This window comes from Candoia aspera, chromosome 2, assembly GCF_035149785.1.
Source record: "Candoia aspera isolate rCanAsp1 chromosome 2, rCanAsp1.hap2, whole genome shotgun sequence".
In the NCBI taxonomy this organism is placed as follows: domain Eukaryota; kingdom Metazoa; phylum Chordata; class Lepidosauria; order Squamata; family Boidae; genus Candoia; species Candoia aspera.
Window position 1 is genome coordinate 155,715,156 of NC_086154.1, and position 23,821 is coordinate 155,738,976.

At 41.9% G+C, this 23,821-nt stretch overlaps 1 protein-coding gene across 2 annotated transcripts in view; it reads left to right on the plus strand.

Moving 5' to 3' along the window:
* Positions 1–23,821, plus strand: part of KANK2 (KN motif and ankyrin repeat domains 2) — a 69,457-nt gene that overhangs the window by 8,594 nt on the left and 37,042 nt on the right. For both annotated transcript variants that reach the window (XM_063294443.1, XM_063294444.1), the window contains exon 2: positions 21,447–21,571. The gene's annotated coding sequence lies outside the window, so the exon portion shown is untranslated. The remainder of the gene's footprint in view (positions 1–21,446; positions 21,572–23,821) is intronic.

The window sequence follows — 23,821 nt, forward strand, 5'->3', positions numbered from 1 at the left end:
TTTCACTACCATCACTCTCTCCTTTCTTTTGACCTGCATTAGGGACACTGGCTTGTCTCCTGTTTGGAAAGTAACTCTGAATGCCATTACAGTGGGTCAAGTGTGGAGATCTCCTAATGGAATGTTTAAGTCTTGTTCTTCTCTTTCAGAATCTTGCTTTTGGACAAAAGCTGGGGTCAAAGCTAAAACCAATTATAACATTTGTGCATATCTTCTTTCAAATGTTCAAGATATTTATTGTACTGAAAAAGCAATTGCATGTATACTCAGATGTCCAGAGAACATTATCAGTTATAAGGGATGATACTGAATAGTAAAAAACACACTGTAATTTTTAAAAACCCACAGACAAAACACTGAGGTATAGACTTGAACATCATTAAACATTTTAGAAGCAGACTTGGAAGCAGACAAGCCAGATTGCAGCTGACTAGTCCAATTCTTCCACTGCATCATATGGCCTCTTGTAAAAGGAAGCTACATTCATTGCATAGGATAATGTCCTGGTCTCCGACATTAGCCAGATCAATCCTAGCTTAGCAAAACAGCTAACATGCAGAGAGGAGTCATGACTTTTGCATCCCTGGCCTAATGAAACAGCGTTGGCAGTTTGAATTAAGTCCAGCTACTTAATTTTCATGGAGCTGAGGGTGCATAGCCCCTTGCCTTGGCTCTGAGACACCCTGCTTACCGCCTGCTGAGGACCCATGCTTGCACTGGAGCCTCCCTCTCAGGGCCAATCAGCTTCTGAGGCTGACTGAAGCCAGATCAAGGTGAACCTGCAGGGAAGTTAAGTTTTCCATTAGGAAATAGGAAAAAGCATCCTCTGCAAACACTCTTATGCCACGTGAAGGAGGAACTTGAGGAAGGCGAGTTACCAGTACAGCTCCAATTGGCCCACTGCCTCCCCTCTGGCCTCAGGGCGCTGCGCCTATCTGTCTTTGAGGGTAAGGAAAGGGCTGGGGGCAGTGCTCTCCAGCAAGGGACAGCAGTGGGGATCACCACCCTGGGCCCTGCATGGATCCTTCCAAGGGAGAGAGTTGGCTGTGGCTGCTACTGAGAGTGGTGGCAATGCTCTCCAGTGTGCAGACATAAGGGGAGAGGAACGGAGAAAGCACAGCATCCCTGCAAGCCAGGGGAAGAGTCAGTCAGCAGAGAAGGAGAAGGACCCCCATGCCTTTCCTCCTCCCTGCTCTTCACTTCACTGGCAGCCACAGCAGCAAGTAACAAACAGCCTGGATTGCTGTGAGGGCAGTGAGGTTGATGTCAGTATACTTTCCTCCTGTCTCAAGGAGGGGAGGAAAACACAACCTTGTGGGCTGTGTGGACAAGCCCTTATTCTCACTGAAAAGTATGGTCTGCTGTCTCTGAAACGTTATCAGAATTACTTGTTTCTCTTAAAGGCAATATTGGGCACAGCTTTTCCAGGTACAGAGCTTAGCCTCCACTGGATGAAGGTGATGCCTATATAAGATAATTTGGTCTTGTTCTGGTTAGACTATGAGGTGACCAGAGGGAAGTAAAATGGAATTCGTTATTTACAATACAACTGTATACAACTGGTAATTGTCCTTTGAATAATAGTTCAGTTCAATTCAAGCCCAACCGGGCAATGGCGGGGTGCTTGGCAAAACAGTGAAGCCAGGTTCAGCTGGAGCACACTGCGAGGCGGCTGGACAGGACTCTACTGGAAATCGCAGCAAGGCGGCAAGGCAGGACTCAATTGAGGACTGTGGCAAGGAGGCAAGGCCGGACTCGGCAGGAATTGGCAGCAATGCGGCTGGAAAGGACTTGACCGAAGATGGCAGTAAGGTGATTGAACCAGCCTCAGCTGGAGAGTGTGGTAAGACTGCAAGGCAAAACTCGGCTATGGATCGCAACAAGGCGACAAGGCTAGACTCGACAGGTCTCCATGGCAGGGTGACAAGACTGGACTCGACTGGGCTTTGTGACAAGATGGTAGGAATTGACTCGGCTGAACTTCATGGCAAGGTGGCAAGACTCGATCTGACTGAGCTTCGTGGCAAGGTGGCGGGACTCGACTCGGCTGGACTTCTTGACGAGGCGGCAAGGCAAGATTCAATGGAGCTTCGTGGCAAGGTGGCAGGACTCGACTCGGCGGAGCTCCCTGGCAAGATGGCAAGGCAAGACTTGACTGGATCTCGTGGCAAGGCGACAAGGCTAGGCTTGGCTGGGCCTCACTGTGAGGTAGCAAGGTAGGGCTCAGGAGGCTGGGAGGGCTCTGGTTCCGTAGCGGCTACAGGGCAAGGCTCTGTGGACAGTTCCGGCTTTTCTTCTCTGAAAGAAGTTGTTAGCTCAGTGGAACTTTTGTATCCAGCAGCCCAGTCCTTGCACTGGTTCCTTTTTATTTTGTTCCCTTCACATCATTTTTCCTCTGGAACCAGTCAAGCTTCTTTCTGCTTGGCGTGCTTTTCAGCTCACCTTTCCCTTGCACTGATTGGCGGCTTTGAATCCAGCTCCTGGTTTTGTCCAATCGGCTGCTCAGGACTTTCCCGCTCTGCTGAGTCACTCCAAGTTTCGACTTCCCTGATTTGCCTAGCACAGGTTTTGATTTCCCCTGCCTCAGCCTCAGAGTCAGACTCAACCCTTACAGGTGTGGGGTAACAGCAAACGTGGCAGGTTATAAGATAAAGCCCAGCCCAGCAGTGACAGAGAATATCAGTGTGGCTTGCCCTGTTTCAGTGACATTTTTTCACCTCACTGGGCTGCCTCAGTTATTGCTGTTTAACCAACAGCTGCCCAGTGCTGGCCTCCCGGTGGTCTACATGCACTTGCCCTTCTTCATTCCAAAGCGATGATGGGTGTCAGCGAACTGAGGAACTGGATCTTGCTTCTTCAGTCATTTGTCATCTCCTCACAACATCTGACAGAGCAAATGCATATTGTTACATTGGACAATGTCAGCTATCACAGTTGTATCTTTCCCCTAAGGCCTTCCAGCACAGCCAGTAGAGAGTTCTCCCATCCTGTTCCCACAAGAGTGCCATGAGGTTGGCTAGTCAGTGGCAAAAGAGGCCCACAAGCTGAGCAGGCCAAGGAGTTCGGGTTTCCCTGGTCCAAGGGCAAATATTCTGTCCTAAAAATGTGCAATTACCAACCAAAAGCATCTCAAGCACATGTTTTTCTTGTTGAAGGGAACATTTCCTTGAGGCTGACTCACTTATATTTGAAAGGAGCAAGAGGGGAAATCCAAAAGCACAGAAATCTTAACGTTTAAGAATGCCTGAGAGGCCTTGCTGAGGGGTGACGATATACCAACGGAGGAAATTATAAAGTGAAGCTCCAGATGGGCTTTCAGATGATCTAATGGGCTGTGAGGATAACCTTGACCAGGAAGAAGAGCCGCAACCAAGACAATGGCCAGATAAGAGAAATCTGAGTCTAAAGCAGGAATTTGAGAAAGCACCTCAAACTTGACCTTCCGTAGTTCTCTTGAAAGTAAAGGCAGAGAGAGGAGAGGCTCATTCAGACTTGCAAGATTCTGTTAGTGTAACCTTATAACAACAGCAGTATTAGCATTCATAGCTTTGGTTTCCTGGTTGGGACTATCCCGAAAGGCTGACAGATAGACAGGACGTGAGACTCTTGCCTCTTCTGTGCTCAGGTCCTAAACTTTTTTTTTTTCCCTCTCAGGCAATTTTGCAGGCAGCTTCCCACTGGTCAAGAAAATAACAGGAGATCTATAATATGTATGTATGTACGTACGTACGTATATTTCGCTGTGGTCCAGGCTTCACCTTTGCTTCTTATCCTGAAAATGTTTAGCCACAAATTGCAGTTTTCTCTCTCTTTCTCTCTGAGGGACAACCCACATATTATGGACACTGAGTTTCTATTCTGGTGTTCTTTTTCAATTCCAAACAGCAATCACTAGGAAGAGGGGGAAATTTAGACTGAGGCAGCAGAAGGGATAAAGTTAATTCTTCTTTCCCATGCTTCACCAGTAGCCTCCCATTTTTTTAAACTAATATTTATCAGGATGGCAGGTTTCCTTTGCTGCTGTTTCTGGAAAATAGCACAGTATTTACAGCCTGTGTTCCACATTAATTTTCTGTATGCAGATAAACATAAAAGAAATGGGCAACATGTGGCCTAATTTCAAAAACCCTCTGCAAATGAATAATTCTAGCAAGAACAATCTGGGCCTTTCCCAAGCTTTTGTGAGAACAGCTGCCAGAAAGCATGTTATCTGGAGAAGTGGTAGGTCTTTAGCCTATTCTGTTGGAGGGTACAGGGTTAGGGAAGCTGGTGATGGGCATCAAAATTATCCATCAAATGTTTGAAATGGATTGCACTCTCTATGGTGCTTAAAATGGGAGAGGTTCAATACCTGCTAAGCCATGAAGACTGTGGTAAAGCTAAAAACGCAGTTCTGAAATCCTTGCGGCATACGATCTAATTGTGGTCGTGTAGATAACAACTTAGGATATGGAAATCAACGATTAGCCCACTTCTGTTTTCTTTCAAGATGGGACATGTTAAATCTTTCCTAGAACTTTCCCATCTGCACCAGGGGTTCACATGGCTACTTGGTAGGGTCGATCTAGATACTGCAAGAATAGCTGTATATGCTGATGGATCAAATTTCACAAGGAACAACGGGTTTGTACAATAGGTAAAGATCACTGAGCTTATCTTCCCTTCGCTGACTAAGGCATAGTTTGCTGCAACTGGGAGGGAGAAAATGAAAGAAAAGAAAATTACACTTCATAAAAAGTGTGAAAGTACACTGGGTACACACGGCAAAGTAGTTTCCTGTTGTGAGTGAGGCAGATGTATGGGCCACAAGCATGTCTACCCCTGTTTTGATGATGTTTTCATGGAGGTCCCATTGCATTGTTGGAAAGATATCCTGGAATCATTTCCTTGACTCAGCCTCCCCGGCCAGGCGCTTTCTGTCTGTGTTGGCACTCTGGAAGCATCAGGCTGTGGCAGGCTGTTGTAGACCGTGTTGGGATGTTACCAAATAGGCAGGATGCTTTTGGTTGGCTACCTCTAACACTTTCACCTTCTTCCTTTTATGTAACGATTCCATTTTTACTCTGAAGCATAATCAAGAGACTGTGGAACATGTTCAGTTGCTGAATGAGCAATTTCAGAACAGCAGCATCGTTAACCAGAGTGGTTTTTTGTGGTGCTGGCGGTTTTTCTTTTACATTTTGTATAAAAGGTTTTTTCTCTTTGACATCTTGCATTTAAATGGGCAGGAACACTGGATTAGGCATTTTAGAAAGTTAACTTTCTAGCTCCGACCTCACTGAGCAAAAGAACAGGGAGTGCCAATTGGAGTTTGGTAGCAATGCTAAAGGGAAAGGTCCATGACATTTTTTCCCCCATTAGGCTGACCATATGCAGCTGAAGAACATGAAAACAACCAAAAAGAAACAAAACTTTTCTGTTGATGGTGCCATGAGAAACAGAAGCAAAGATGACAATATTGTAATTGGGACCTATAAAGCTTTGGCAAGTTTGAACCATGTTTGAGCCTGCCAAATGCAAGTTTATGTAGCGGTGCCTGAAGGAAAAGCAAGAACGCTGGAGCTGCAAGTAGCCATGCACTCATAACTGAAGAGCCACATTAGACTACGGCAGCCGACGCTCAGGAGTCTGGTAGCACCTTTTCAGCCTAACCAGACGTATTGAACGGCGTGAGCTTCCATGAGCTACAGCTCGCTTCATTAGACCCCTCCTGGTTATAAGAGAACGTGAAGGTTTATTAGAACAGTCAGAGGAGGTGCAAGAGGAGTTCTCAGAGGAAGCAACTCTCCACAGGGAGAAAGCCCACTAGATAAGAACGGCAGCCAGAAACAAGAGATGCGGAAAATATTCTGCACTTATTCAGAAATCATTTCAGGGCAGAAGGAACCAGCTCTGAGTCTCCAGGGTAAGAACGAAAGACTAGCTGAATAGCAGAGAAGAGGCTGGAGCCCTGCAGAGCAGCAGAGGCACAAAAGCTGCCAACGAAAGGAGGCAGAGAAGCATTGGTGGTTTCTTCCCATGTAGAGCAGAAACGAATGTGTTCCAGCTAATCTCACTGGCTCACAGTGGGCGGTGTTCAGAAGCTCAGGTCAGGGTTAGACAGACCAGTTGCCAACACTTATCAAATCCAGTGACTGGCATCTGTTCCTGCTCAACTATAGGAAACAATATTATCAACAGAAACAACCACAACTGTATTGTCTCTGACTTCATTGTCTTAGGAATGAAGCTGAAGAACTCGAGGGATTAAGTATTCTTAAATATATACATACATACATACATACATACATACATACATATTTAATCCATAGAAGAGGAGTTGAAAAGGAAAGAATAATTCGCAGGTGAATGACTAGTTACAGAGATAGTATTGATGGGGGAGTTTTGATTTGTTATGTGGATGATGGGCTGCTGGCATTAGATGGATTGCATCTCACATAGGCTGGGAATAATGTGTTGATCAGGAGGGCTTTAAACCGAATCCTGTGAGATTTGAAGATAGAAACTCAGAAATGCAAATGTCGGATAAGGATTTGTGCACTACAGAAATAAGTACATAAATGACATACTGGTTTTAATACCTGAACCAGTGCAGCCACCAAGAGTAGAAGCCATCTCAAAGAAGTCTGAGTTTTCAACTACCACTACATCTTCTGGCCATGAATTCCATAGTTGCACAATGTGGTGTTTTGAAGAAACGCTTTTGCCTGCCCTGCCTCTTCAGTCTTGTTACATGGCTGTGGGTTCTGCTACTGTGTATTGGAGAAAATATTTTTCCATATCCATTTTCTTCATTCTAAGCAAAATTTTACTTTTATGTTTTCTCTCCTTTGCTTGCCCTTTTTCATAAATAAAACACCCCTGATATGGGAGTTGCTCCAAATAGTCATACTGCATCTTTTCTAGCCGCAACAATATCTTTATGAAGGAGAGCAATCAGAACTTTGCACACCACCATAGGTCCTTTTCTGGTTAGCTCAGATTCTATCACTGTACATGTGAAACTGGATTTTTATTTTTTGCCTCAATGAGTATCACTGAATAATTGCTTACTTTGAACCACATTTGGAATATTGTTCAGTTTTCTACTCTGGAGAAATAGTTCTGGAACTCTTCACTCTTCCTTTCTAAGCATCACTCATGGGCAAACTTGAGTACATCTATAATTATGTCTAAACCATTTGTGAATAGAATGGGAGTTACAGAAGGATATTTAACCCCTCTGCTGCTTTTCTACTGCAGACTCCACCACTCTGGAATTCTTGGAGTTCTTAATAGATGGAGGACTGCTGATGGTGGAACCATGTAGATTTTTTATTCTGTATATGTTTGTTTATGATGAAGGGAAAACATGGATGTAATGGTGAGAAAATATGGAAGGACATTGCATAAAATAGATTTTCTGTACTCATATAATTAAGTGGAGGCATGATACAAGCTTTAGCTGACAGTACTCCAGGTACCCATTTAGAGTAGATGCAAAATCTAAGGATGATTCGGAGCAGAAACTAGTATCAGTTGGGGAAAACAGTATTGCCTCGATTTCAAATAGTTCTCCTCTCCACAGAAGCAACTTTTAATAATTAAAACAAAAAAGCTCAGATTTATCTTTCATGAATTAGTATACAGTGTTAAGTTCTGCCCCAAACAGGGACTTTACATGATTCTCAGCATGCATATATACAAAAAAAGCAAAAGTGAAGCATTCAGAAAAATCAGTTCCTACCCCAGCAGTGCTTACAGTGTAAAGAAGTATATATTCTGCATTCTGTTGAGTTGTATATTCACTCTAACACTAAACTTGGAAGAAAGAGATCCTACATATTTGTAAAAGGAACTAGTTGAATACAGTATTGATTTGGCAGAATTATTGATCTTACGTGTCTACCTTTTTCTTTCCTGGAGAGAAAAATAATTAAAAACTGATGTTTTAAAAAGGGTGTATGTTAAATTGAATATGGCTTGCTTCTCTCAGAATGTCTGATGGCAGCCATGAGATCTATAAAGGAACTAAACTAAATGCCCTTCTTAATCACCCTCAAATTAATTTTACGGATTTACATAGTGAAGATTTGAAGTCTGCCTTCCAACTTGTACTCAAAAGCATTCATTAGAAGGTATATTTTGTGGTAGCAGTGTATTCTTCAAAGTTACATACCTCCCTTATGTAAAGTGTGGTTTGTAAGTTTCCTGTGTCCATGTGGTGAAGGCAGGGGAAAGTGCAGATATACTGCATCATTATAGCAATGTAACTAGGGTTAGATTGAGAGGAGAATCAAAGGAGAGGATGTCTTCACATTGGATTGAAATATGTAAGAAACTTACAATACCTTAAGAAAAACTCCAGTAAATTGGAGCAATAGCCAAACTGCAATTTGTCCATATTGTCCCCACTATCTGCAGGTCTCAAGACAGCGTTAGACATGTGCTTATTTATTTATTTATTTAGTTAGTTAGTTATTTTCTACCCCACTTTTATTATTATTATTATTATTATTATTATTATTATTATTATTTATAAATAAGGCGGCAAACATATCTAATATTCCTTCCTCCTCCTATTTTCCCCACAACAACAACCCTGTGAGGTGGGTTGGGCTGAGGGAGAGTGACTGGCCCAAGGTCTCCCAGCTGGCTTTCATGCCTAAGGCGAGACTAGAACTCACAATCTCTAGCCCGGAGCCTTAACAAATTTGGAGAATATTTTCAGTCAAACTTCACTCAGTGTGAGCTAGACAATAGCTGAATATAGAAAACGTTAGCCAATTGGTGCTAGCCTTGTCTATTTCAGATTGAACAGTGTTGAAGAATTCCACACATACCCCATCTCTCTGAATTAAGAACAACCTTTCCCTTATTTCAGAAAAAAGAAGCAAATAAAATGCCAAGCATTCATTTCCCCAAACACCCACATTTATCTTGTGGTTTGGAAAATGATAGGCTGCTATGGGGACAGTTGCATGGGAAGGTTTGTTTCTGGCATTAGTAACAAATATATTGAGAAGCCTCAAAAGTCTTCTGTTTACCATAGCACCATATCAGTATTGCTGAGCAAAGCTTGTAAAAGCTGTATTCTAATCGGCCATGTGAAGTGAGCTGTCTCAGCAAATTCTGAGACTGTTGCATAGCAGCAAACCCTATGAGGGTAGTATACCAGCAGAAGTGCATTTGAGCACTCTTCCCTTAGCTGGGCTAGCTTCGTAATTGGGAGATAGTATGACAGGCACTCCCTCCTATGGGAAAACAAATGCCCACAAACACATAATGAATTTTTTGAAATGTGAATTTAATCAGTCTCTGAAGTGAGGGGAAGACTGTGCATATAACTTTTCTGAAGGGGTTTAGAAATTTATATCACATTTGTGCTGGTTTCAGATAATATTGTGAATGCAGCCCAAGAGGGGTGGGGTGGGGATTCACTGTCTGAAATGTACTTACAACATGTCTCAATAACATTAATGATGCAGCATGGGGAAGCATTGCTGTGTTTCAGGTGAACATGATTGGGACTTAAATGTTGGGAAAATGCAAAATCCCAGTTAAGTCCAGGCTTTAATTTTGAGGAATGGCTTCCAGATTAAGCTGCTTATTCAAAATGAATAAATAAAACAATAATATGGATAACTCCTGCTGCCCATCATAAGATTTGACCTTATGGAAAGTTTAGTTTCTTTTGCTCATTAAAAAGTGTCCAGCTGCCAATTTATCATAATGTTGAATTGAAAACAAACCAAAACACACCCAATAGGTTTGGGGCTGAATCTTGCCTCAGATTCTGTCATCACAATTTTGCATTCCACTTCACAATATTTTTCTCCCTTGGCAAAGGAGAAGTTAGCATTTCAGGAGGACTGAAGCCTGTCTGCTAATCTTTAGGCTGTTTGATACTTGCAACTGCTGCACTTCCAACATCCACAAAGCTTTCCTGTTTGGTATTGACCAACTTCAGCATGTTCATCTAGAGAACAATTTTGTCTTTTGCCTTCTTTCAAGATCTTGTAAGATCAATGGGATGGCCCTCTGTCTCAGTGCCTGAGCTTGTATACCAGGAAGTAAGAAGAGAGGTTCTGAGTGATACCTTCATGAGATTAGGACTTTGTTTCATATAAGGAATTTGGACTGTGCACCTACAGTAGTTCTGTAGAAGCACCTCATTCCACCATGCATATGGGAAGGATCTTTGGCTTAATAAAGGGATGCATTCCTATTACCTGATTAATCAGAACAGTTCTTAAAATCTCACTTGAGCATTATTATATCCTGGACAGAAGATTCCATGAAGTTGATGACCAGACTAGGAGTAGGCTAGGAGCAGACTAGGAGTCTGATGCTCACTTGATGTTTTGGATTTACGACTCCCACAATCCCTTGTTCATTGGCCATGCCACCCAGAGTCACTGAGAGCTGGGCGGCATACAAATTTAGATGATGATGATGGCTGGGAGTCATGGTAGTTAAGTTCCCAAGCATTTGGAGGATGCCAAGATGCCCAACTCTGTGCTTACCTTTCTTATAATACCATTTTTTTTTTCAAAAAATGTGTGTCACTTATAATAATATGGATTCAATGCAGAGAAGCATAGTAAAGAAGCCAGCATAGTATTTATTCAGAAAAGGGAACGTTGAGCACTGACAGTTAATTACAGGTGCCAGTCCTGGATACAAAGATGGCTATCAGTAGTAAAGTATCTTGAGAGGACTTTTCCTGCAGTGGGCATGTCCTTCTGAGCTGCAAAAGAAACAGCTGTCAAAATAGCAAAGGGTATAATTGTTAGGAAACGGGTGTAAAGGAATTTCCTGAATGTTAATGCTTTCCAGCCCAGGGAAACACTTCTAATTTAGAAACATGGCAAAACATCTGGACATGTGGAAGTTCTTGTTATCAGACATTTAAAAAACACAAAGATCTTGAGCCTGCTCTAGTTACGCTTTTGCTCAGTATAGCTAGTGACCACAGACAGGAATGAATATGGTTGGAGAGTTTCATCAAGTTCACTGAGGACCAGGCCAGTATCCTAAAGTACATCCACAGCTGTTGCATACACTAATCTCACTTCTGGATTAGGACAAGAGAATTTCTATTGAGAGGTCTCCATTAAATAGAGTGGAAATTACAACAATGTCAATACCCAAAGCCATAACAAATGTGCATCTCTGCAGTTAGTTCTGTAGCTTTAATATTGGGGTGTAACAAGACACAATGAAAAGAATGGAGATGTTTGCAAAAGCATGGGATGTCCTAATACGGCCAATTCTCTTTGAGAGGCATCAAAGCAAACCAGAGCAAATAGCATTGGTCTCAAAGATGTAGTTGAGGCATGAAAGTAGTTGTATAGTTATAATCATGCTACAGTTTTACATAATCATAATTGAAACTTAATTACGGTTTCCAGTAGATTTTTTCCCCAAGCTGACTGCCCTCTGTGTACGTGCTCACATTAGTTCTGTGTCTTTATCCATGCAAGCAGGGCTGCAAACCTCCAGGAAGAGCTTGGTCCAAAACAGAGACACTGTTAAAGCAAAAGCAGCTGTTTTTCATATGTAGCTCTCAATACAAGCAAAGTTAAAAGCAGCTAGGAGCAAACTGAGTTCTAAAACAATTAAGGTTAAAATGAGAAGAAGAAAGGAGAAAGGGGAAGAGGCTGGGAGTGGCTTGAAATCGATCACTTGGCAATTTTGTGAGGTTCCATTCCTAATGTAATAACTTTTTGCATGAGCAGCAACTGGATCCTGGTGGGGCAAGAGTCAAACTCTGTTTCCCTGTTCCCTGGTGATTTGGGGCTCGATGCTGCTCTTTTTTTCCAGACCTCTGGGCAAGCCCCACCTCCAGGGATGAGCCAGAAATGACTCAGAGGCAGCATCTGGATCAAGGAGACTCTTTGCTGGGATCCCTAGAGTGAGGCCACTCTTGATCTCTGCCTGCAGAGAATTTGTTTTTCTTGATCCTCTCCCTCCTTCCTGTGCATTTCTTCTGTTTTTCTCTTCCACTCCTTCACCCTGGGCAAGCCTCTCCCATCCTTCCCTAGCTCCAAGCTTTGGAGGCTGTTTTTCATCCCCTCCTCCCCACACAAGCAGGCCTTTGTACTTCAGAATGCTGGCTTCATTCCATGCTGAGCTCCAGATGCTAAGAATAGCCCTGAGCTGCGGCTGTTGCTGCTGCAGAAGCTACTAACCCACTTAGGCCTTGTATGTGAGGATCTGGTCAAGGCATCCTCTCCATCTAGGGGATAAGGATGCAGCTAAAAGTATGTCAGGATGCATTTTGCCAAAGGGTCCTCTTGAGTTCCAACTCAGAATTATCAAGATCATCAGGGTTGCAGCCAGCAATAATGGAAGTTATATTGCAAAAACATCTGGAGGGCACCAGGTCACAAAGACTCCTGCATAGCTTTCTCTTCTCACCACCACTTCCTTCCCTCTGACTCTTACATTTTGTGTCTTCGATATTTTTAGTAGAAGGAGACTGGGTGGGGGGAGATATACAATTTCTGCCCCATTGTAATATGTGAATGAGTTTTTAATACACCTACCCCTATAAATGCCACAAAGTGTAGGAAAATGGGTGGGCAGAAATATTTGGATGGATTTACCAGTCTCATAGCATCTCTATTCTTTTCACAATACAAGATAATTTTGTGGATAAATCTGCAGAAATAGGTAGATTCAACTTGTGGTGTATTGGTAAGTGCTGCCAAGAAGGGGAATAAATGTAGATTTCAGTGTGCACTTTTGACAATTGCTTTCTATAGTGATTTATGTGCAGTGCTTTATCAGTTATATCATTTATAAATATGTGAAAAGTGCAAAAAAGAGCTATGTGGTACTCCAGAACACTTCCACTGTTCCCATCCATCCTGTACATGTTTAATGTATCATTTCACTGGTACCTCAACTGCAATCAGTAAACCAGAAAGCTTATGAAGGCATCAGAAAGAGATACAAATAAGTCTTTCTAAATAAGTATTAAAATAGAACCCAAACACATTTTTGCATATTCACAGAATACTTAAATGAATATATTGCAAATTCTTTTTCAGACATTGTAGTATAAAATCCCAATGAAAAAAAAACCCTATTACAACTTTTTGATTCATATTTTTAATTTTTCTTGTTTGCCAAAAATGAAGGTACTTTCAGATTGTCCTTTGTGCTTTTGGTTAAAAGACAGCATCCTATAATGGATGTTCTGTTGCAAGAAAAAGATGGAAGAGTGGGTTGATCAAGAAATGCTTGACCTGGAAAAGGGACTATTAGTTTTAGTTGCTTTAAAACCACACAGTGAAAATACAGGTTTTGTCTTTGTTTAATCACACAGACAACAATCAGGGTGAGGAGTTAGAACTCCCCCCCCCATCAATCAATCAGGTTTATTACAGCCCTAACGCCAGACACAATAAAACTATACAATAGTAACAATCCTACACACACACACACACACACACAATCTATATACTACAATCCAAAATTAATTGAGAATGAAAATACTAAAATGAATTGAAATAAAATACTATGTTAAGAAATTCAAAGTCTAAGTGATGGTGCGGCGTATTCTGCAGATGGTAGCACAAAACTGGGCAACCTGGGAAGATATTTTTGGGTCCTTGTCCGAAAGAAGTAACATTAGATAGAAGTCACTCTCCCGGCCTGGAAATTTCTTCAATAATGGATATATAAGGATCTGTCTAGACTCCTTATATGTTGTTGTTGTTTATTCGTTTAGTCGCTTCTGACTCTTCGTGACTTCATGGACCAGCCCATGCCAGAGCTTCCTGTTGGCCGTCAACACCCCCAGCTCCCCCAGGAACAAGTCCGTCACCTCTAGAATGTCATCCATCCATCTTGCCCTTGGTCGGCCTTCTTCCTTTTGCCTTCCACTCTCCCTAGCATCAGCATCTTTTCCAGGGTGTCCTGCCTTCTCATTATGTGGCCAAAGTATTTCAGTTTTGCCTTTAATATCATTCCCTCAAGTGAGCAGTCTGGCTTTATTTCCTGGAGTATGGACTGGTTTGATCGTCTTGCAGTCCAAGGCACTCTCAGAATTTTCCTCCAACACCACAGTTCAAAATCATCTATCTTCCTTCTCTCAGCCTTCCTTATGGTCCAGCTCTTGCAGCCATATGTTACTACAGGGAACACCATTGCTTTAACTATGCAGGCCTTTGTTGTCAGTGTGATGTCTCTGCTCTTAACTATTTTACTGAGATTTGTCATTGCTCTTCTCCCAAGGATTAAGCGTCTTCTGATTTCCTGACTGCAGTCAGCATCTGCAGTAATCTTCGCATCTAGAAATACAAAGTCTTTCACTGCTTCTACATTTTCTCCCTCTCTTTGCCAGTTATCAATCAAGCTGGTTGCCATAATTTTGGTTTTTTTGAGGTTTAGCTGCAAGCCAGCTTTTGCACCTTCTTCTTTCACCTTCATCATAAGGCTCCTCAGTTCCTCTTCGCTTTCAGCCATCAAAGTGGTATCATCTGCATATCTGAGATTCTTAATGTTTCTTCCAGCGATTTTAACTCCAGCCTTGGATTCCTCAAGCTCAGCATGTCGCATGATGTGTTCTGCGTACAAGTTGAATAGGTAGGGTGAGAGTATAGCCCTGCCATACTCCTTTCCCAATCTTAAACCAGTCCGTTGTTCCGTGGTCTGTTCTTGTTGCTACTTGGTCGTTATACAGATTCTTCAGGAGGCAGACAAGATGACTTGGTAAGACTCCTTATATAGGGAATAATATAACAACATAGAGCTTAGGGTTTCTATTGAGCCATCACCACATGGACATAGCTGAAAGTGCATCGGAGTACCCTTAAAACGTCTGAAAAGGACTGCTGAGGGCAGTGTGTCCAGCCTGGCTAAAGTGAAAGCTTTACGAACACCCCCCCCCCCCATTTTTTTGTTCTTACATGAGCAGAAGTCTTCTTTCCTTTAAAGCTGAAACTTGGGCTTTCTTTTCAAATAAGCATCAAATAACTGTCCTGAAATGGTTTCATTTTTCTTTTGGAGAAGGTTATATTAATTACTTCATTCACTATTTTTTGAAAAAAAGACACTTGCTTTCTCTGCATGTGTAATGGATGAGGGGAGTGGGATTAGGGTTGTTCCCTCCACCCCCCAGGAATTTCACTTCTTGTTTTAACCAAGAATGGAAAGGCAAGGCCTTTTTTGCCTTCTCTGCCTTAGACTACTTTATGCAGTCTGGAAGTGATGATTATACTGTTTTGATTGTCTTTCGAAAAGAATTTAGGTTTCTGAAAATTTCAATATTCAGCATTTTTTTTAAAAAGTTACTAGTTCTTGTTTTTTGTTTTTTTTAATCAAGTCACTAGGTTCTGAAAACAACATTGTCAAGTATGTCTAGACCTGTGGGTAGGGTGAGAAAGTGTACAGCTGGGATCCCCAGTGACTTTGGGCTGGGCAAATTTGGAATTTTGAGGACATGTTGAGGGCTTCTAATGGGAATATAACCAACTACAAAGCATGGATTTATCAGAATGCCCCGTGGCCCTCCTCAAAGTCCCCCTTGTTTTCATGAACTCTCTATAACCTTGTTTCCTTTTCTCCTGTTTCTGGGTCAGATGGACATATTTCCAAATAAAACATGGGCTATATCCACTCACTATTTTTATTTGCTTTGTAGCATGCCAATTTTTAAATTAAAATATTTTTTTAAGTGTTTCATGTGAGGCAGGGAGCAGACTAGAGGAGTGCCTACCTAGCATTCCCTTAACTGAGCCCATTTACCCAAAAAGAGACTTAAAACCAGTTTTAAAACAGGAGACTGTTTTACACACACATATGCTTCCCCAACTCTCAGGCTATTCCCTTCAAATAATCTGTTAACTCCGCTCTTTTTTCCCCAATGTTTCATTCTTCTGGAAATCAAAGGTGTCTGCCCAAAAGACTTCAGATTTCACGGAGGATAGATAAGAGCGGTCCCATGCATTGGGACACTTCAGTCATATTAGACTCTGGAGTTAATGGACCTATGGGGTGGGGGAACCTCTTCACATAGGAATTTCAAGTACATCACTTCAAATGGAGCCATGATAAGCCAAGGGTGATAAGCATTTGGGGACCTTCTCTTACTCCAGCTGAATGAGGCACTGGACCTCTGCCTGAAAGCTGATCCCCACCCCTTCCTTTCTTGGATTCACTTCTGTGTTCATGCACAACTTTTGGCTTTCTTTTAAAATCCACACAGAAAATGCTGGGAATCTCCAGGAGACTTCCATGTCTTCAGTTCCAGCATGAAAATTTCTGGGTCCACTTGTTGATTTTATTTTACTTTATGTTATTTGTATGCTGCCCATTCCTGAAGGCTCTAAGGCCTGTCGACCTCTGCATCGGACTTCCAGAAGAAGCCTTTGCCGTATGAAATTTTAGAGAAGTGGGGAGGCAAACACTGACTTTCCTTTGTAGGCCTCCTGTCTTTTCCCACTGTTTCTTCTGCACTTTTTCTTACCAGGAGATACAGACTCATTGCACAATTGTGTTTGAATAGCAATATTTAGCTCAAATTTTCTTTTCTCCATGGTTATGCAGTGCCACATAATTCATTTCGATTCAAAAATCTTAGTCTTCAGTTGTTGTTTTTTAAATGTCAGCCCTGGCCTGCTTTGGGGTGTGGAAGTCACTTTCTCTCCTCTTCTCAATACAAACACACACACACTCCCAATAGAAGAGGTTATCTGTAGCTCAGGGTTGAACTGTGGAGCCCCTGGTGCTCTCTGAGCTTGGTTGTTTGCTTGCAGATGTTTCATTACCCAACTAGGTAACTTCATCAGTGCATGTAACTCACACCTAGGACTCCACACATATACTTTTTTGTGCTTTTCTCTCTGGAAGGCTGCAGAGATTGGAAACTAATAGTGGATGCTCTTTCCATTTTGAAATAAGTCTTACCCATGACAGTGATGAATATTTAACAATAATACGCAGAAAAATATGCAGAGCTGCATATAATACCAAGAATATATGCTGTTAATCAATCTAATTAAAGCAGCTATTTTAAATACCACAGTATTCCAAATTGACCTGACAATTACATTATCCCAGAAATTATGAATAATGAAATATGTGCCATTTAGAAGAGGAGGATATCTATCAACACAAGGGAAAAATGTATAAATCATTCTCCAGATTATGATTTTTTAAACTGAATATCCATCCAAAAACATATCAATGCGTGAACAAATTCATTAAAGAAATTATACCTGAATTTCTAATTAATGTAATTGGTATCAAGCAGCAAGATGAAGACAGCAAGTAAGCAAACCCTAGCCAGAAAAGGCATGAAGAACACTTGACTTTAAAAGAAAAATCATTTCTCACAATCTTAAATATTTCTGCACTTTTAGCGAAGAGCTCACACACTAGCACATTTTAAACCCCGCACAGGGTTTGGGAGCACCTACTGCACAGTGCAAAAAGGGACAATAAAAGAGATTTTAATTCTCTTAATCAGAATGTGGAGAAGAATGTGGAGAAGCAGTTATATCCAGGTTGTCTGCAAAGTCACAGAGTTATTAGATTAATATTAATTGAAAAAGAGAGATGGTGGTCTTGCATGTGGTTTTTAATTTAGACTATCGTAGCAAGGAGAGGGGCAGCTTATGACCTGCTCCTCACAATCTGTCTTATCTCCCAGCTTCTATTATTGTGTTTCCATGTGACATATATTTCTAGGGAAAGGGACAACTGAAAAAAGCAGATTGGGGCATACTTTGGTGCAAGATGTGAGGAGTGGCCAGATTTCCTAACTAGTCTTCCAAATATCATGTGTAAGATTGTGGTTTTATAGATTCTCCCTATACTGTAAATTGGATGAACTCAGGCATACGGAGAGATAGGTTGGCAGACTGACTGACTTTTCAGAATTAGAGAGAGGGACATCTTCAGTTATTAATTGTGCCTCACACAGAAGGTCTGTCATGACAACCAAATGACATGCACATTGTTTTTTGCCTTTTTCTCCCCATGAAACAAATGCTACCTCCCAAGCTCCAGAGGATAATTTTCATATAAAGGGTAAAATTGGCTTTGAGTTGAGTTCCTGATGACTTGGCGGATAGGACCATGGAATGTTCTTATGGTATTTATTTAATCAGTTTGTTAGCTGCCTTAAATGGCAAAGCAAAGTGTATACCTGTTAAGCCTCTTGAGATCAGATGTCAGATAAGTTCAGGTAGCTGCTACCACCCAACTGGGGGGTCTTCGTATAGGACCAAGTAAGCAAGCTGTTCAAATAATGTCTATTATGCTTATATCACAGTAGAGAATCTTATATTGTCCAGTTGTGGGAAAAGCTTTGAGGCCACATTCCAAGTTTGATGGGCAAAATTTAAAATAGAGCAAAAAATAAAGACTTTTAAATTAAGCAAGAACATCAATTGGAAAAGTAGTATTCTGTAATATGCTATGATTATTAATATACCATTTGTACCATTATTAGGTTGCCTTTTGGCCTTAATTTGCTACAAAAAGATCATGCCTCTGGCAACAGAAGGAAAATAAATCCTTTGTTGAAAAAAGTGGGCATTGAATGAATGCAACCAGAAGACCTGGGGCAGGGGGTGGGGAGAAGTAAAAACAAATGGTATCTAGAAGAAACACAATGAAGCTGTTGAAATTAGTTTAATAATTTCAGCTGCCTAAGAGCCAGGGTTTTCCCGCGGGGTGGGGAGGATTTTGCTGTGGAACTGTACTTTGTAAAGCGGATCTTGACTTCTTTTGATACAGCCCAAGACTACATTGGCTGTTTGGTAGCTGCAGCACACCAAGTCTGTGGTCCACCAGGATGCCCAAATCCTTCTCCCAAGTACTGCTGCTGAGCCAGCTACTGCCTGACTTATGTATCTGGGTTTCTTTGTCTTACATTTACCTTACATTTCTCACCACTGAACTGCATATTTATTTATTATTTAAATTTATATCATATTGTTGGATAGGGCCCAATACCTGGGTACCAACTCCTGTTTGAACCTTGAGCTTGTCTTCTGAGGTATTAGCAATACCAGCTCATCCCCACCCCCTCCTTTGCGTCATTGACATTCCTTCTGTCTCTTCATCTAAGTCATTTAGGAAAATGTTGGAGTGCTAGGCCCTGGGGTACCCCACTGCATACCTCCTCCATGTTGGCATCAATCCACTAAGGACCACCTGTTGGTTTGGTTGCTCAACTGCAAATCCATCTAGTAGTAAGACAATCCCATGGCACATTGTTCTATTTTATCAAGAAGAAAGCAGTGGTCAATTTGAGATAGTTCTATGTACAGCTTTACTGTGCCAAATCCTGAACCACAGACGGTTGTTTATCCTTTGTTTTGGGATTACCATGATGCAGCCAAGGTGTATTCATAGATAGCCCAAAGTGTTTGCTGCCCCAGGTATTTGCAGAACCCTCCCACAAAGTGCAAGTAATTTGAGGGCATAGGACCCAGCATTTGAGACTGATTGCGTTTAACGTTGATTCAAATGAGGGTTGCTACCACACTGCTTTAGGTAGCATATGCTGGAGTGGGCTGAACTGTGGCTTCAGTCTCGTCCTTCTCATGGACAGGAGCTGTACTCTGCCTGCCATTAAGCTAAGGAGCTGCTTTCACAAATATATTGGCCTCGATCGTTATGTTGCTTTACTGTCTGTCTCAAATTATAGCATCATTCAGAACTGATGACTGAGCTGGGAGGTAAACAAACAAACAAACAAACAAATAAATAATAAATCAGCGGCATTGTTTTGGTCCCATAGAAGTTTGGAGAACTGATTTCAAAATAGATGGGGAGGTATAATTAACCAATGTCCCAAGTATGAGGGGGTCAGCATCTGGTCAAGTTTGGGTATCTGTTTCTTTTAGGCACTGCAACACCAAGTGCTTGAAAAAGGTGTGGATTTGACCGTTGCTAGTTTGTGGCTCCTAAACTCTTCTCTCCCTCATTTTCTGCCAGTTCTTAGGCTCTTGGCTTTCTGCTAACACTCTTTCCTCCCCTGCTTTAGCCTGATCTGGCCATAATCCAGGACTCCAGTGGTCCTTGTGGTGAATCCAAGTAGAACAGGAAGACCATCAGCCTTAAAAATGCAGCTCAGAGTCAGAAAACATTTTTGAAAATATTAATGCAGCTCTAGCTTTGGCCCTGGTTAAAGGTCTGGATATTTAAAGCATTAGGAAGGCCCAGTCTTTGAGGCAGCTGATAGGATATCTCTTGCAAGCCTTTCCAAAGCTTGACATTTGCCTTCAGATGCATTTTGAAATGTTCAGTCCCAGAGGCAACTATTATGGCTTTCCTATGAATGAAGACAGCAATCCAGTTAGCCCCACTGAAGTCAATGTTTGTTACTCAGTTCTGACCAGACTACCAAATCCTGATTTTGCTCAGAGATAAAACTTTTGCTTTCCTGGACATGAAATCAGCTTCCCTGCTCCAATCAGAATCTGTGAAAAGTGATCCCCCACAGTATTCAGGAGTGAGAAAGGAGCCCTCTGATGCCTTCTACGCTTGATCTTAGCCAAGAGGGCTGGGGTGGTGGAGAAACCCCAGTGCCTGAAAGCTGTTGGTCCCATGTAGCATGAAATAGACAACCAGCTGTCTCCTGCTGCAGCCGCATGATCCTGCCTGGATGGGAGTAGCAGCAAGAAGTCTGAGTTCCTGATGAGTTTTGTGAATTCATGAATTAATAGACAAGTCAAGGGTGAAGTCAGAACAGAAAAGATGGGTGGGCTGGCTCTGTGTGTTTATTTTGCTGTTTTATAAGCCCCCACTTATAAGGAGAGACAGAGAGATTGGGCTTAATCTGAATGTTGCTTTCTCTAAATAAAGGAAAATAAAGGAAATGTGTAAGCAAGTGAGAGCCAGTTTGGTGTACTGGTTAAGGAACAAGGCTAGAAACCTGGAGATGGTGAGTTCTAGTTCCTCCTTGGACACAAAGCCAGCTGGGGGACCTTGGGCCAGTCCCTCTTTCTCAGCCCTGGGAAGGAGGCAATGGCAAACCACCTCTGAAAAACCTGCCAAGAAAACTACAGGGACTGGTCCAGGCAGTCTCTGAGAATCGGACATGATTGAATGGATTTAAAAAATAAAGGAAGTGTAGGGAGGTAGCCTTTGCTAAGCAGTGTTAAGAGTCTGAGGCTTGCAAGAGACCCAAGGAACAAGATTTGGATGAAATTGTGTAGACAGGGCTGATTTTAACAGTACAAATACCAGAACAATATTATGTGAACTGGGGTGATTCAGAGCGGTGTCTTCTTGTTCCGCTGGCTTTTTTGTTCAGAGTAGCAATTGCTGGACCACTTAACAGCTTGATAGTGGCTTGAATCTGAATATTCTAAGGCAAATTCATGTATTCACATATACATTTATCTTATTCTATTTCCTTTTGCAGAATCAAGTGACCTTTTCCCATTTTAGGGGAAAAAATGGAAGATCAAATTGCCTTCTTAAATCTTGCTTTGCAGGGTCATTGATTCGTTGGGACTGCTGGGTAGAAAAGAAGGGAAGACAAAAGAGAGACAAGCATGTGGATTCAGTCTCCTGTCTCCTCTCTCCAGGCAGCAGAGATAGGAATGTCGTTCTGATCCAGGTGAGAAAAACTTTTCTTGCTCAGGCAACTATTATGGCTGCTTTTGTGATGTTTAGTCAAAGATCGTTTCCTTTTTATTAGTGCAGTAGAGTACAGATCCTGGCCTGAACCTGAAGAAAACTGCAGGTTATTCCCAGCTGTCAAATGGAGCTGTGCCTAAAACACCCAGTTCTCATTATAGTCTTGGAGGGCAATGGATCACTTTTCTCCTCCAGCCTCCTGGAACAGAGACCTGGGACAAGGTGATGGGTAACAGTTGCCTTATCTATCCTGCTGTAGTAATATTCTAAGTGAGTCGAGTGACTCTATTCAGGTTATCCAGAGATGATTAGCTCAGGGTCTAGGACCTGGCTCATTAAATCTCACTTTGTTGCGACATCCCTATTGCACAACACAAGATTTAGCCAGTCAGTGATGGAGCTGGAATACAGTGTGATTCAACATCTGAAGTTCGGAATGGTCTTTTTAAACTGATGGTGAAAAAGAGTGCTTGTTTGAACTGGAATTTAAGGCAAAACACTCACTTCTTCCAAGGGCAGTTTCTGAGCGAATGGCGGGAATTCATCATGGTCTGGTCTGAGTATCTGGCAACTATGTATAATTAATAGCTTCTCAATCATGATTCACTGAGAATGAATTAGTATTCATTACTCCCTAATCAGACAAGTGAAAGCAAAAATAAAGATTTGAAGACAGCTTTGGAACAGGAAGAGAGATACACTGGGGAATTAATGGCTTGAAAATGTGGCCACAGAGAAGTCAGGGCTTCATGGTCATGATTCTCCAAGAATCCAGTCTCGAAGGGCCTACCTGAAATTGCAGCCTGTCAGAACAAGGGCCAGGCTGCACAGAAAGTTGGAGAAGATAATGCCTTCAAGCTGGCCACTTGGTTAAGGGTGCTTTGCCTATAGACTCCTGCATTAGAAATGAACATGGAGAAGACCCTGATGACATCCTATAAGGGTCTGAGAGGAGGGGGCGGGGCAAACACTTTCAGGATTCCTTGTTTAGCAACCGCCTTGTTTAGCAACCATTCACAGTTATGACGGTGATGAAAAGTAACTTTGTGACCAAGCTTTGCATTTATGACCTTCGCAGGTCTGTAAAGCAAAGGAACGCTGAAATAAGATCATAAGCGGTTGGGTTTCACTTAACGACTGCTTCTCTTAACAACCAAGTTGCTGGTCTCAACTGTGGTTTCTAAACGAGGACTTACCTGTAGTGAGTATAGTTGCAGGCAGATTCTCAAGGCATTAAGGTGGAGAATGGAGTGGTGAAAATCATTCGTCATCTGGAAGTGCCTGTGGACACATACTGTCTCGAGCTAAGATACTGCTTTATTTCTTTATGCTTATCCCATGAAGCAGGGAAGGTGGAAGAAGAATTGTCAGTAGATATTTATCAAAGGAATGGGGAAGGCTGACATTATCTGAGGTGATAGCTAGCTATGAGTAAATTAATATATTTGGAAGGCAGCACATGAGTGATTTTCTGTTTGAACTGATGTTTGTTCTTGCGGGGAACTAGTTTGAACTCTGCCTCAGAACTGTCACTCCCTCTGTTTGGAACTATTTGGGCAGCAGTTGTATGGCCCTGCTGGGGAGCTGAGACAACTTCTCACACACATGCATAGATGTGGCATTTCTGAACAAGTTATATTTTAAACTTCCTGTGCTGTAAGATCCGGTTATTAAATGCTTTTGAGAGAATGTGCACACTACTTTTGGAAATGAAACTGGACACTGTTCGGCAGCATTGTGGAAAAGAGTTTATAAAGCAGGTTTTTTCATTCAGATTGAGTTATGGACTACAGTGTCAAAGGGAAAAAGAGGGCACCTCATAACCTTTAGCTATAGAAATTAATTAAATTAATTAAATAATTAAATAAACAAACCTTTGCTTCCCTTCTACCAAGGGACTGGATTAATCTCTTTATACAGTATTAAAATGTGACTGCTTCACCTATCAGGACAGAGGTGAAATACTGAAATTATGGCAACTCCAGAGAATAGTCAAAAGGGCAATAACTAACCAGGACCTAATTCAGATAACAACTGAGAGGATAACTCAGTGAACTGAATCCTCTGAGAACGGGTTCTAATGTAGTCAACAAGGTGTCATCTGGACAGGAGGCAGGTTTGCAGAAGCATGAATAACACTGAGCATTGTGGGGAGAGATGAAAAAAGAAATACAGGTAAAGCTAAAGACCTTCAAAGCTTGCTCACTGAGCAGAGAATGTCCCTGACTCT